At 41.3% G+C, this 13,382-nt stretch overlaps 1 protein-coding gene across 5 annotated transcripts in view; it reads left to right on the forward strand.

Annotated features, from left to right (window-relative positions):
- Bard1 (BRCA1 associated RING domain 1) overlaps positions 1 to 13,382 on the forward strand; it is a 184,081-nt gene that overhangs the window by 40,273 nt on the left and 130,426 nt on the right. For 2 of the 5 annotated variants that reach the window (XM_055616985.1, XM_055616986.1), the window contains exon 2: positions 265 to 332. The exons of the other annotated variants lie outside the window; for them this stretch is intronic. The gene's annotated coding sequence lies outside the window, so the exon portion shown is untranslated. The remainder of the gene's footprint in view (positions 1 to 264; positions 333 to 13,382) is intronic. 5 annotated transcript variants of the gene reach the window in all.

A 13,382-nucleotide genomic window follows, 5' to 3' on the forward strand; every position in this document is an offset into this window, starting at 1 on the left:
TGGATGGATGACCCTTGTTTGCACAATGATATGCTATTGTACCAATGTCTTAGTTGCTTTTCATGTTGTGCGATAAAATAGCATGACAAAAACAGATTCAGGAAAATGTGCATCTCTTGACTCTATTCAAGGGTAAAGTCCATCATGGTGTGGAAATCCCATGAGCCGGAGCTTAAGGCAGCTGATAACTGTACACCCAGATTGATAATCATAGTGTAATGAATGCTTGTGCTAAGCTCAATTTCTCCTTTTCATATGGTCCAGGATCACAACCCAGTGAGTGGAGCCAGCCATAGTGGATGGGTCTACTCATCGCAGTTAACCTAATCAAGGTAATCCCTTACAGGCATGCCAAGAGGTACATGTCCTAGATGATCTTATAGTCCATGGAGATGACAGCTGAGATCAAACATCACAACTAGTTAGTGCTGTTTTATAACACATCATGCCAAATGTATTGACTGAAAATAACAGTTATGAGCTCAACATTCCTGTTAGGACTGGCAGGGCCCAGTTATGTGCTCTATTTCAGAGCTTCTCACAGGCTTCTATGCTGTCTGGGTGACCAGCCTCACAAGAATGAGGTGGGGAAGATTTGCTTCAAAACTCAACTGATTCAGTGTTTCCTGGTCCTGTCCTTGGTCCTTACAGACTGGCTAAACATTGTTTCCACTTCCTTGCCACATGGGCCTCTCCATGTGATAACTCACAGCATAACTTGTTTTAGTGATGAAAGAACAGTTAGAGAAGGGAAGTATGAACAAGATGGAGTCACAATCTGTATAACCTCACTTCAGACGTGATACCCGTGGTCTTCGTTACATTCTGTTCTTTGTTAGTTAAAAATTAAGGAAGGAATTATATATGGAAGTGAATAACAGACAGGAAAAATGAGGGAGGTGCTTGGTAGGAGTGAGATGGCACAAGAAGGGTACTGGAGTGAATCTGATCAAAATGTATCATATATGTGTATTATGTATACATGTATGTATGTATGTATGTGTAAAAAAACATTGAAATAAACCTATTAGTATGTCTACTTAGTATATGCTAATGTTTCTTGAACAAAAATTAAAAACAAGACACCCACAAGATAAAATAGGATGCAGGAATCTGAACTTCAAGTTTATTGGTAGTTATAGAATTAAGAATCTTGATACAATTAGCTTATAAAAATTATACAGTATGTATTTTTAAGTTATTCTGTTATTGCACTTGATTGTATTTACATGTTGAAAGCATTTTTCTTTGAAAATATTTTATTAAGTGAGCCTTAACCAATATTACCTTTGCAGATAGCAAAACTGCATTATTATGAACTACAAAGCTTCAAAAATAACACTTTCATCTAACCTGGGAGAAAGAGTACTCCCACACAGGCGTATCTCATGCTCCTTTAATTTTGGAACTAGCCAGTCAATTTGTGATACTGTGTAGAAAATAAAAACACCATGGCAAAAATAATTAGGAAGTTCAAGTTGGCATTGCATCTCAGTAAACTACCTGGGAACCTTCTGGGTGATAACACAGACCACACAGTCACATGGCCAGCCCCACTATGGGACCATGCTGTTCGACCAATCTTCCAGAATCTATTTTCTAGGCTTTCGTCTGATACAGAGGATTACAGTTAAGATAAAACAATAAAATAGCCAGGATGGATGTCAGACTGTGTTATAAAAGCAGGCAATCCTTTTATAAAAATCTTTTATAATTCAGTAATTCTTGGTTCTTAAACAGAAAGCATATACTCAGCACATCTTGTGCTCTAAAACTCATTAATAATTACAGCATCAGCTCAAAGCCAACAACCTTCTCTCTTTGTATCCAAATATAGATGAACTGTCTTGATTCCATGACTGTAGTTTCTGAGGAACAATTGCAGGAATACTGTTCCTCCTCTGTGTATGTGAGCTTGTAAAACCCTGAAAAAGCTGTCTGCCTCACTTCCATAAACCTCCAAAACAGTAACAAAGTAGATGCAATAAATATTCATATTTCAAAAAAAATATCTGGAACAAGATGCATTTTATACTGTCCTTTTGACTATTTCTGATCTTGCTGGTTTGATTTTTGTATGGTTGGTGGTTGTATGGTTGTATTGTTTGCTCGTTTGTTTTAATTTTTATTGTGGGGGGGCACATGCCATGGCCCATGTATGGAGATCAGAAGACAACTTTTGGGAGTAGGGTCTCTCCTTGAATTGTGTGAGTTCCAGGAATTACATTCAGGGTTTCCGGCTTTGCAAAAAGCACTTTTGTTTACTGAGCCATCTCACTGATGTCTTGGTTTTTTAAGATATAGTCTCATGCAAGATGGCCACAAACTCATTTTGTATTCAACGATGACTTGAAATTGTTAATTCTCTTGCCCTTAGGATCAAAATCTGAAAACACGGGTATATGACACCATAACCATGGCAATATTTTTGTGCTGTTTCTTGAAAATTCTGTGGACTTTCTGTGAATCTCCCTGATATTGCCACACCTTGTCTAACAAGGTCACACCTTGTTTAATGAGGTTCTTTGTAAAAGATCTTCCCTCTACTCAGGGTTTCTATTGAGAGCTTGAAACTCGTGTACTTATTAAGCTTCCAAGAGGTCTCTTGTGTGTTAAGAGGATCTAGGGAACACATTCTCAGCCTCTCTAAAGGTTTTCGACAGCCAGTGAGATTGCTCAGCTGGCAAGTGCCCCTGATGACCCAAGTTGTCTGTATGATGGAGGACAGAGATGACTTCTGTACATTGTCCTCTGACCTCTTTCTTGGTCCCCAAGAACAGGACTTCTTAAGAGCTCTCTACCGTTGACCCCAGAAATATAGGTATATAAAATGTACATACGAATAAAATACTTACTGATGATAAATCATAAAAAAAATCTATTTTTCAGTTAATTCTTTGACATAAAAACAGTTTTACCATTCATTAGAGACAAGGGCAAATTTTATGAGGTTGATGTTTTTATTTATTTTTACATAAAGGATTAATTTTGGCTGGCTATTTCATATATTAGGACATAGAGCAACTGCTCTGAATTGATTGATCTTTTGATTTTTATAATAGTCAACACCAAGAATGCTACTTCTCATGAATATGTAGTACAAAAATGACAGAAACATAGGAGGATCTCAGCAGTTGCTGAAAATTCTTTTCTAATCTCAATCCAGAATTCATTTAATAATTTAAAAAAAGAAATTTGCGTGAGTGTTTTGCCTACATGTATTTATACTGCATATGTGTCTAGTGTCCTTGGAGGCCAGAAAAGAGCACACTAGATACCCTGGAACTGGAATCACAGATGGTTGTAAGCCTCCAGGTGGGTATGTTGGAAACTAAACCTGGGTCCTCTGTAGGGCTCTTAATTGCTGAACCATCTCTCTAACCCCTAAAGATTTTTTTTTAAATGAAATTCAAGTCAGCAACTCAAATCAGCAGTTTTAAAAATCAAGTATTCTAATATGCTATAATCTGAAGATACAATAACATGATGCATGCCAAAGAAGTCATGCTAGGAAAAACTACCAAACAATAAAAATTTTTAAAGAACCTGGGAACTAGAATATACGCATATGCTGGTAACTGAATCAGTGGCCTAGCAAGTACCAAGCATGTGGCCTACCACTTCGCTTCACCCCAGCACACATCTTACCTAGACTTCTAGTAAACTTATCCTGTTACATTTGAACTATCTGGTGGATAGTCAATATGATGCCAGATATACAGTGCATTAATGTGATGTTTTGATGTATTCATTTGTCCATGTCTGTCCAGAAAATGTCCTAGGAGGCATAAAAGTTAACCTAGTGGCTGTGAGTGCGATTTGATGTATGCACAGCATACACCAGGCCCTGTATTTGCTCCTCAGTACCCCTCCGCCCCCAACAAGAAAAAAGAAAAACGAAAAACAAGATGTTAACCTAGAGTGTAACAAATCTCAGAAGTTCTCATATGAACACAAACTGTTTCTAATCCTCTTTTCTGATAGACATTTTTAACTGTTTTGTTGCATTATGAAACAAGGTTTCCCTATGTAATCCTGGCTGTCCTGGAGCTTCCTAGGTAGATTAGGCTGGCCTCAAACTTACAGAGCTCTGCCTGCCTCCTGAATACTAGAATTAAAGGCACATGCCACTACACCCAACTTCTTATACATATTTTAAAGAGCTATGTTTTCTGGATTAGACTTCATTCCATGCACCTGGATTGTATTAGCACACTATAATAAAGATCTGGAATAGACTTCATTCCATGCACCTGGATTGTATTAGCACACTATAATAAAGATCTGGAATAACAACTACAATTCTTTTTTGCTTCACATATATGGGTGGTTTCCCTCCTTGTAAGTCTGAGCACCAAATGCATGCCTGATAATAGGATAAAATGCAAGCGAGGGGTTGGAGGTGCCCTTGGCAGCTGTGCCAAGGTATGCTCCTGAAAAATATCGCAATGCAACAGATCTAGTATAAGAGATTAATCAAGGGAGGGGAGAGTGAAAGGCCATTTGGGGAGTGGTGACATGAGGGAGAGAGAGGCAGAAGAAAGAAAAAGACAGAAAGAAAGAAAGAAAGAAAGAAAGAAAGAAAGAAAGAAAGAAAGAAAGAAAGAAAGAAAGAAAGAAGGAAGGAAGGAAGGAAGGAAGGAAGGAGAGAGAGAGAGGGAGGGAGGGAGGGAGGGAGGGGAAAGGAAAGAAGGAAGGAAGGAAGGAAGAAAGAAAGGGAGGGAGGGAAGGAAGGGAGGGAGGGAACAAGTGAACGGGAGAGAGAACAGGTACAAAAGAGCAGAAGGAGAGAAATGGGGAGAGGGAGATAGAGAACAGGAACAAGAGATGAGTTAGAGAGCGCGGAGAGGGAAGGGAAGGAGAGGGGAGAGAACAGGAGAGAAAGAGCTGGCATGGCTTTTTTATGCACAGCCCCTAGCACACCTGGAGCACCTGGTGGCGACAGGTGCTGATGTAAGCGGCTGCTAGGTCCCTGAAGGTGGGCCAATGGGATCTCCTGATTACTAACACCTGGTGCTTATGGAACAGCCATGTGGGGTCTGACAATTGAACCCAAGGTTTCTGAAAAAGCAGCTAGTGCTCTTAACTGTTGAGCCATCTCTCTAGCCCCAACAAATGGAATTTATTATTATTATTACTACTAGTAGTAATAGTAGTAGTAGTATTTATTACAATTTATTCACTTTATGTCCTGGCTGTAGCCCCCTGTCTCATCTCTTCCCGGCCCCACCCTCCCTCTTCCCCTCCTCTGCCCCTCCCCTAGTCCACTGATAGGGGAGGTCCTCCTCCCCTACTATCTGACCCTAGCCTATCAGGTCTGTCTCACCAGGACTGTCTGGATCCTCTTTCTCTGTGGCCTAGTAAGTCCACCCTGCCACGGGAAGGTGATTAAAGAGCGGGCAACCTAGCTCATAACAGAGATGCCCCTGCTCCCCTTACTAGGAAACCCTCATGGAGACTGTGCTGCCCATGGGCTACATGTGAGGGGGGGGGGTGTCTATGTCCTCTCCATGCATGGTCCTTGGTTGATTCATCAGTCTCTGCAGCACCCCTCCTCCATCCCCAGCCCACCCTTTGGGCCCAGATTTTGGGGATCTGTTGCTCTCCTTGTGGAGCTCCTGTCCCCTCCAGGTCTTCTATCCCCCATGTTTTCATTAAATTCCCTGCTCTCTGCCCAAAGTTTGGCTATGAGTTTTAGCAGCTGCTTTGATCCTCTGCAGGGTAGAGTCTTTCAGAGGCCCTCTGTAGTTGGCTCCTTAGTCCTCATTCAGAAGAGCAAACAGGATAGACATTGGAAGCAGAAAAGACCAGGAACAGAACAAATGGAACACCCCACTACCCTGAACTTTCCAGGGCAAGAGCTTCTCCTTCACCATATAATCTGGACATTTTGGTGCTCTTCTCTCTCTCTCTCTTCATTGCATGGGACCAACAGCTGCTTCCAATGAACCTACATTAATATACTTTAACTTGCATTGCATGAGAAGCAGTCCAGTGTCCTCATTCTCCCTCCCTAACCCCTTCGAGCTCCTCATTATTTTAATTAAACAAAAAGGGAGGAATGTTATGTTGTGCAGGCAATTCAGCTGGCCTGCGCTCAGGGGCCTTTAGGGTTCTGACAACCTCCTACTTCACTTTCTGTGTCCTAGGTCATCACTTGGGCCAGGTGCTTCGGATATAACCCATCTGCCACTCCCACCGACTCTCTCTCTGCTTCAGTTTCTTCCCCTTCCCTCCTCTCTGACTTTTCTCTGCGGTGTGTGTGGGGGGGTGGTCACCATGCTCCTTTTTCTCCTTTCCCTTTTCGCTCCCCCAAATAAAGCTCCTTCCTATCCAGATCTTTCGAGTACATGGCATTTTTAAGTATATCCTAACACTACTTGGACTACTCGGTTCTACGTTAATCTACCCAGATCCGTGTTTTCTAGAAGCCAAACTAGTGAATTCAGTGGAGACACGACGGGAACATGAGCTCTCACGTTAAGTCTTCAGAAGACCTGCTGAGTGATCATTTCCCCCACAGCTTCCTCACAGTGCCTACACTCAATTCACTGCTTCCACTGGTATTTCTTTGTGGCAGTTGTCATCCTTATATAGCAAAATCTATGGAAATTAATGTTGCGCATGAAAATTGGCTCTATGTTTGCTTTCGATAAACCACGGCCACTTTTTCTAGAGTGAACGTGTATATATTCTTTTCTAAAAGCCAACAGAAATATAAAATTGATATAAAAACAGACTTTTTAACAAGGGTTGAAACACAAGTAAATTCCTGTATGTTTTAAAATTCTGTCAGCAGCCTTTCTAGGCCACAGAGGAGGACACTGCAGCCAGTCCTGAAGAGACCTGATAAGTGAGGGTCAGATGCAAGGGGAGGAGGACCTCCCCTATCACTGGACTTAGAGAGGGGAAGGGAGAAGATGAGGGAGAGTGGAATTGGAAGAGATTGAGGGAGGGGGCTACAGCTAGGATACAAAGTAAATAAACTGTAACTAATATAAAAAATAAAAATTTAATTTAAAAAATTCTGTCATCAGGGGGAATCCTGTCAGTAAATTAGTCAAATGAGGGTCACTGGAGATGAGTAAAAATCCTGGGAGTTACTCAACATTACCAAGGATCAATGATTTGATGAATTATTGTCTTCAAATACGCTGATTTCATTTTCATCCTATACTAGTTTATTTTCTCCTTAATGATGTGTTGTAAATTACCATTAAAATATAGTTGAGATAACTTTTTAAAGGTTAGGTGTACAGCAAAACCTGAGGAGTTATGTTTCTAGGCTGGAAAATGGTTTGGGTTTTTGTTTTGTTTTTGTTTTTGTTTTTGTTTTGTTTTGTTTTGTTTTGGTATTTCCAAAAAAAAAAAAAATCTGTTGTGTACCTGAAACTTCAGCTCTTTATCCAGGTCCTTCATCTGCCTACAGTCACTCTTTTTCATGTGCTCTATCTGAGGCTGCTATAATTTTTGCAGCTGCCTCTTCTAACACTGCCAATCTTTTATATCAATACAGGTTAGAAAACAGGAGACTTTGGCCACTATGGGTATATCATGCATTGGTGCTTTCTTATCCCTCTTGGGGTTATTTGTGACCTTGCATTTGCATCAGATAAGCCTGGGTAGGACATGCTTATTGGGTCCTATTGTGTGTTATTGTGGACTTACACTGAAGAGGTCCGATATAACACACCACTCTGTCTAGTCCCTTTGACTGACTAGCTGGATCATTCATCTTGGATCCTGGGGTGAGCACACTGAGGACCAGAGCTCTATCCTGGCTTAATGGACCTATAATGTGAGCTGGAACTTTGTAGGTTTAAGCCATAGAGATTTTTGGAGGTTGGTTTTTATTGCTCTGACTGCTGTTATTGCTACCTTAGAATAACTTAGTTCTTTCCTGCTGCTGTGTGCATTAATAGTTGTCTTCACATCTCTGAAGCATGATGTCCTAGCCTCTGTCCTCAGACCTACATTACCCTTCGAAGATTGTGCTGGTGCATGTATTTGTCCTAGTGTTGTATCTTTCCATGTCAGTAATTTGATATATTCTCAGTCATGGCTGTTAGGCGGTCCCACTAGACTGCTTCCAGGTTGCCTAGCAACCTCTGATGTCATCATTTGCTGCAGCCAGGTGTGTGCTGGATATAAAGGACCTGCCAGCCTTTTCCTCTCTCTCACTGTTCTCTTCTCTCTCTCCTCCTACACTTTCCCACTGTCTTTCTGTCCCTCTCTGTCTCTATCTCTCTCTGTTTCTCATTGCCCTCATCACTCCCTCAGGTCCTAACTCCTCTCCTTTTCCTCTCAAATAAACATCCTTGTATCAGACCTGTTGTAAGGTGTGTAATTTCTTATATGGCTATTTATCTTACTTTGATTATACTAATATATATCTAGTAACTATGACTCTATTTATAAGAGTGGAAACAAAATTCTTAGGCTCAAAACAGTTCTTTCTAGCACTATCCCTCCAAAAGAAACTTTGAATCCATTTTTATATGCCTAGAGAAGCCAGGATACATACTACAATCATGAGAGGTACTAACCCAACTTGCTATGCCGGGTATTCATTCTGCTCTTGGAAAAATTGCAGGACTGCTCACTGGTGAGACACCTAAGATCTGCAAACAGACATTTTGAGTTCTGCAAACAAGCCTGTTGATAGGCAACAAGCCCCACCAGGAAACCAAATTTGTCCTCAGATATTTCCTATGACAGATAATGGCATATTTTAGAAAGCTTTGGCATAGAAATTAAGCTGTCTGTGACCTTTCCACGCTCTACTTAGGGCAATTACCTCTCAACTTCTACAAGAAAATTGATGTAAATCAAAGTTCCCAATCTCATCAAGATCCCCTAATGCGTCTTAAAGCAATAATGTGTGACTTATGCTCTTGCTTGAGAAACTTAAATATAAATGATATATCATTAGCCAAAAGACTATCTTTTGGAGCTGACAGATATTACCCTTCTAAAATCTTATATGGCCTATATATGTCTTAATAAAAATACTAAATTTTCCCATGTAGAAGCCAATATTTAATTATTAAGCCAATTCTTTTGAATTTGCAAATATTTAACCATTTTGACCTATAAAATGGCAATCTCATATGATTTAGCTAAATAACTTTGCATATATTATGCTGTTGTTTTTTTCTCTGTGTACATAATGAAAATGTCTAAAAAGAATCTGGTCATTTTTCTTCCTCAAACTATGCTCATAGTCCTATATTACTCATCTTATTGGATATACCATTGGCAGCCCATCCTTCAAGTTGGACGGGTGCTTATAGCTAAGTCATTATCTTGCTTCACTCTTGCATTCAATGGCTAATGATCTCTCTTTCTCCTTAGCAAGTGCTTGTTTGTTTTAAATGCCTTTCTGGCTCCATTGCTACTGCCACTTCCTGGGTTCAAATGTAACTTCTTATAGATGAGGTCCTCCAAAAAGGTGACTAAGATAAGACTGTATACAGTGATATATCTGGCAGTGTTCTTGAACTTGCATTAAGTTTCGAAGGAAGAGATGAAAACAGGACTGAGGGGAAGGGGAAAGTTGGGATATAGTACCCTAAGAAAAACTGCAGCAATTCCTCAATGTGTCCAAAAGCTGAAGTAGCCAGTCTGAACAATGCCAAGCTGGGGCAAAGAGATGAAACCCTGTTACAGGATATTTGATCCCATTGTGAACCCCCAAACTGTGAACTGTAAAACCCTGTTTCTTGTTTGGCGTGGTTGAGCCCTACCACACATCTTTAATCCAAGAACTTTCTGTTTATTATAAACAGGTGGTTATTGTGTGGTTCATCCAGTCCTGCTACACACCTTTAATCCAAGAGCTTTCTGTACACTGGATTTAATAAAGTTAACTCTACATCAAGAGTCGAAGCAAGAAACCAGCTGACAGGGATTAAAGAGTAGGAGAGACGTTGAGTTGAGGGGTATTTAAGACAACATGGAGAAGAAGAAAGAGCTTTTAGCTCAACCTCTGGCTTTAGCTTAGGCTTCAGCTCCTCAGCTCCTGGCTTTTTGAGCTTTGAGCTAGCAAGCCTTTGTCCTTGGGTTTTTTGGCCTTTTCCTCCTGGGCTGTCAGTTGAGCTAGTGAGCTGTTGGGGTTTTTTTCCATCTGGGCCTGAGCTGAGAAGGAAGGTCAGCTGGGTGCTTTCTTTGCCTCTCTGAGGTAGCAGGTTTTCACCCCAGCATCTGGCTCCTGAGTCTTTATTGGTAAAATAGAACAGTTGGGGTTTTCATTTTTGTTTATAACAACAAAACCTCAGAAGCCATTAAATGCATTCTGGAAAAGGACTAGCCTTAGAGGAAGACTGCTGTCTTCTATCACCAAGTTTCAAATCATGGGGTAGCTGTTCTCAGATGAGAAAACAAGTTCTCCAGCTCTAAAGGAATAGACAGTCAGTGCACCGCAGCATGTATCACAGCCTGAACATTCTGGTGCTTGGACTGCTTATTCGGTAACCTTCTGGAGTCAGTTCCTCCAGGAGTGCACAGGCATCTTTTCCATGGGAAAGCATGAAGAGGAGGAGGGGGACAAAAACATGGTCGTCACCTTGGTACCTGGTCCTTCTCTGTTGTTCCATCCATATAGTCCTCTGCTCCTTATGCGGCAGTCAAGTCCCAGGTCAGGGCCCGATAACTTTGCCTTTCTCAGATCTCAAGTGCTGTAGTTGTCTTTTAACATTAAAATTGGTGGAGGGTTTACCAAGAGACATTCAAACGTTTATCTAGGTGCCAAATACATTCCTCACTTCTTCAATAGGTGAAAACAGCTCTCAGTCTTCCTTACTACTAGGGTCAGTTACTCTTATGAATAGAATGACTCCATGTCTTGCCTGCTGCTCCCTGGTGATAAAGAGCTTAAGATTTCTAAGCAACAGCTATAATGGACTTGGATATCTTTGAGATAGAGTTCTCCTTCTGGGAACCAGGACGTCCCCTAAATACAAGAGTTGAGAAAAATAGAAAATCTTTCCCAAGTACTTACAACCACAGTGATAGAAAATGAGATTATATCAGCTTCTCATTTATCATTTCTGCCCCATAAGGGGTTGGGGGGGTATAGCTCAGTGTTAGAACACCTTTCTAGCACATGTAAGACCCTGGGTTCAAGACCCAGTAGTTCAAAAATAAGTGATTAAAACAGAAGCCTAGAGCTTTGTGACAGATAGCTTTCATCCTCCATAATTTCTGGAGGGGTAAGGCTGGAGCATCAAACAGAGACACAAAAAGAAACATCACCCTTGTATCTTTTAGACTTCAAGGGTTCATACTCAATCATACTCAATCTCTGTCATTTCCATAGGATGCAATATTGGATCTGTTTAATGTGTTGGCCAAGGAGAACAATGTTAGCAGATGTCCAATGCTCTGTATCTTTTAAACTTGCAGTGTTGACTATGGAGACTCAGGTATTTAAAATCACACCCTGGAGTCTTTTCCAACTATTAAATTCTATCTATTGGAAAAAATATATATCAAATCAGTAAACAATCTTGTATTTGCCCCCTTTAATACAGTGCTCTATGAATCCATTCCCATGCGCACTCCCCAGACTCCTCCGGTGTATTTTGGCAGAATCCCTCAGCTATTTGTGGGTTCTATTAGCTTTCTATTTGCTGGGAAACAACACCAAGTTAGTGGCTGGGCCCTTTCCTCAGGACTCAAGAAGTACGAAAACCACGTGTCTCCGAGGTTCGGTTCTCATCTGGACACCCTGGGGAAATTTTGCTTCCAAGCTTATTACTCCTACTGACAAAATTCATTTCTTGAAGGTGGGAGACTGAGGTCCCCGTTTTCTTGCTTCTGCCTAAACAGCAGCCTCTCTTAGTAGCTAGAAGCCTTTGGCATCCCTTGACGCATGGACCCTCCCACTTCTCAAGTTGGCAGTCCTGTATTTCACTTCTCTCAGTTCAGATCACAAACTTACTGCTTCCACGTCAGTTGGAAAACATTTGGTTTTCTTGTTTGGGGCCCTAAAGATGGAACTTTGATTCCTCCTCATGCTGGACGAGTGCTCCACCACTTGCTGACATTTCTAGCTATTTCTTCCTCAGCAGTACATATTAGTTATTTTTCACATTGCTCTAACTAAGTATCTGTCTCAAATGCAATGTGAGGAAGGAAGGATTTATTTTGGCTGATGTTCATCATGGTTGGGTAGGTGTTTTGGTGAGAGAAACTACAGCCATGGACAGCAGGAACATGAAGCTGCTAGTCAGATTTCATCTGCAGCTGGGAACCAGAGGGAGATAAACACTAGTGTTTCACTTTGTTCAGTCCTGGACCCCAGACCGTGGAATGTCTCTTCCTGCTTTAGTTAAACCTCTCTAGAAACTCCCCATGGAGACACCCTGGAGTTTGTCTGCTATGTGACTTTAAAACCCACTAAACTGGCAATAACAACTCACCATCAAAAGTTAACCTCTTGTCAACTTGATACCCAAACATCACTTTCAGTCATAACATTCTGCCTTTGGTTCTTAAACTCTTAAGTTCATTGCATACAACAGGATCCGCTTAGTTAATCTCTAAAAGTCTCTAAAGTCTTAACAGCTCATTGTTTGGAAGTATAAGCACAGAGTATCTTGTGAGACTCCAGGCAATCTCTTAACTGTCAACCCCTGTAAAACCGAAAGTGCAACTCACACCCTTCTGATATACAATGGTACACAGAAATATTGTCATTCCAGAAGTGAAGAGTGGGAGGGTAGCAAGGACATATCATACCAAAGAAGGGCAAACACCAAAACCTGCAGCTTTGTGTCTAGTACTTGGGGTTTGTGATGGAGCCATGAGGGCTCTAATAGCCTTGGACGAGTCTCCCCGCGCAGCTCTGGTGCCCATAAAATGTGTGATATTTCTCATAAGCTAGCTCTTCTCTGTTCTTTCTCTGCAGCTTTCCTCAACAGACATCTCTTTGGGGGTCAATGAATGCACCAACTTGGGCTTCGCCTCTACAACTTCAGGGCCCCCTTGCCATAAATTCAACCTTGTCACACTTTTCTGGCCTTAACAGCTTTCTGGAAACTTGTTGCAAGTTTGCATGACCCACTCACTCTTATGTCACCCAATGCTTGCAAAGCCAGCACCACCGGGATCATTTAGCCAAGTTCTGCTACCAGCCCTAACATGATGTAACCTGACTCCCCAGGATCACAGTTGCAGCAACCTGTGTTTTGACTTAAAGGGTGACCCGGGAGAAACAATTTCCTAGGTGGCCATTTTGGAGCAGGATACTCCTATGCCTTTGATTTAGACACTCTATTTTGTAATGAGTTTAAATCCTCACACACTGGATGTTGATGAGTGAGTTCTTGCTCTGAAAGCAGCTTTCTCGTTGGCAGGCTTTCCTTTAGTGGTACTGGTCT

This window comes from Psammomys obesus, unplaced genomic scaffold, assembly GCF_907164565.1.
Source record: "Psammomys obesus unplaced genomic scaffold, mPsaObe1.curated_primary_1811, whole genome shotgun sequence".
Classification (NCBI taxonomy): domain Eukaryota; kingdom Metazoa; phylum Chordata; class Mammalia; order Rodentia; family Muridae; genus Psammomys; species Psammomys obesus.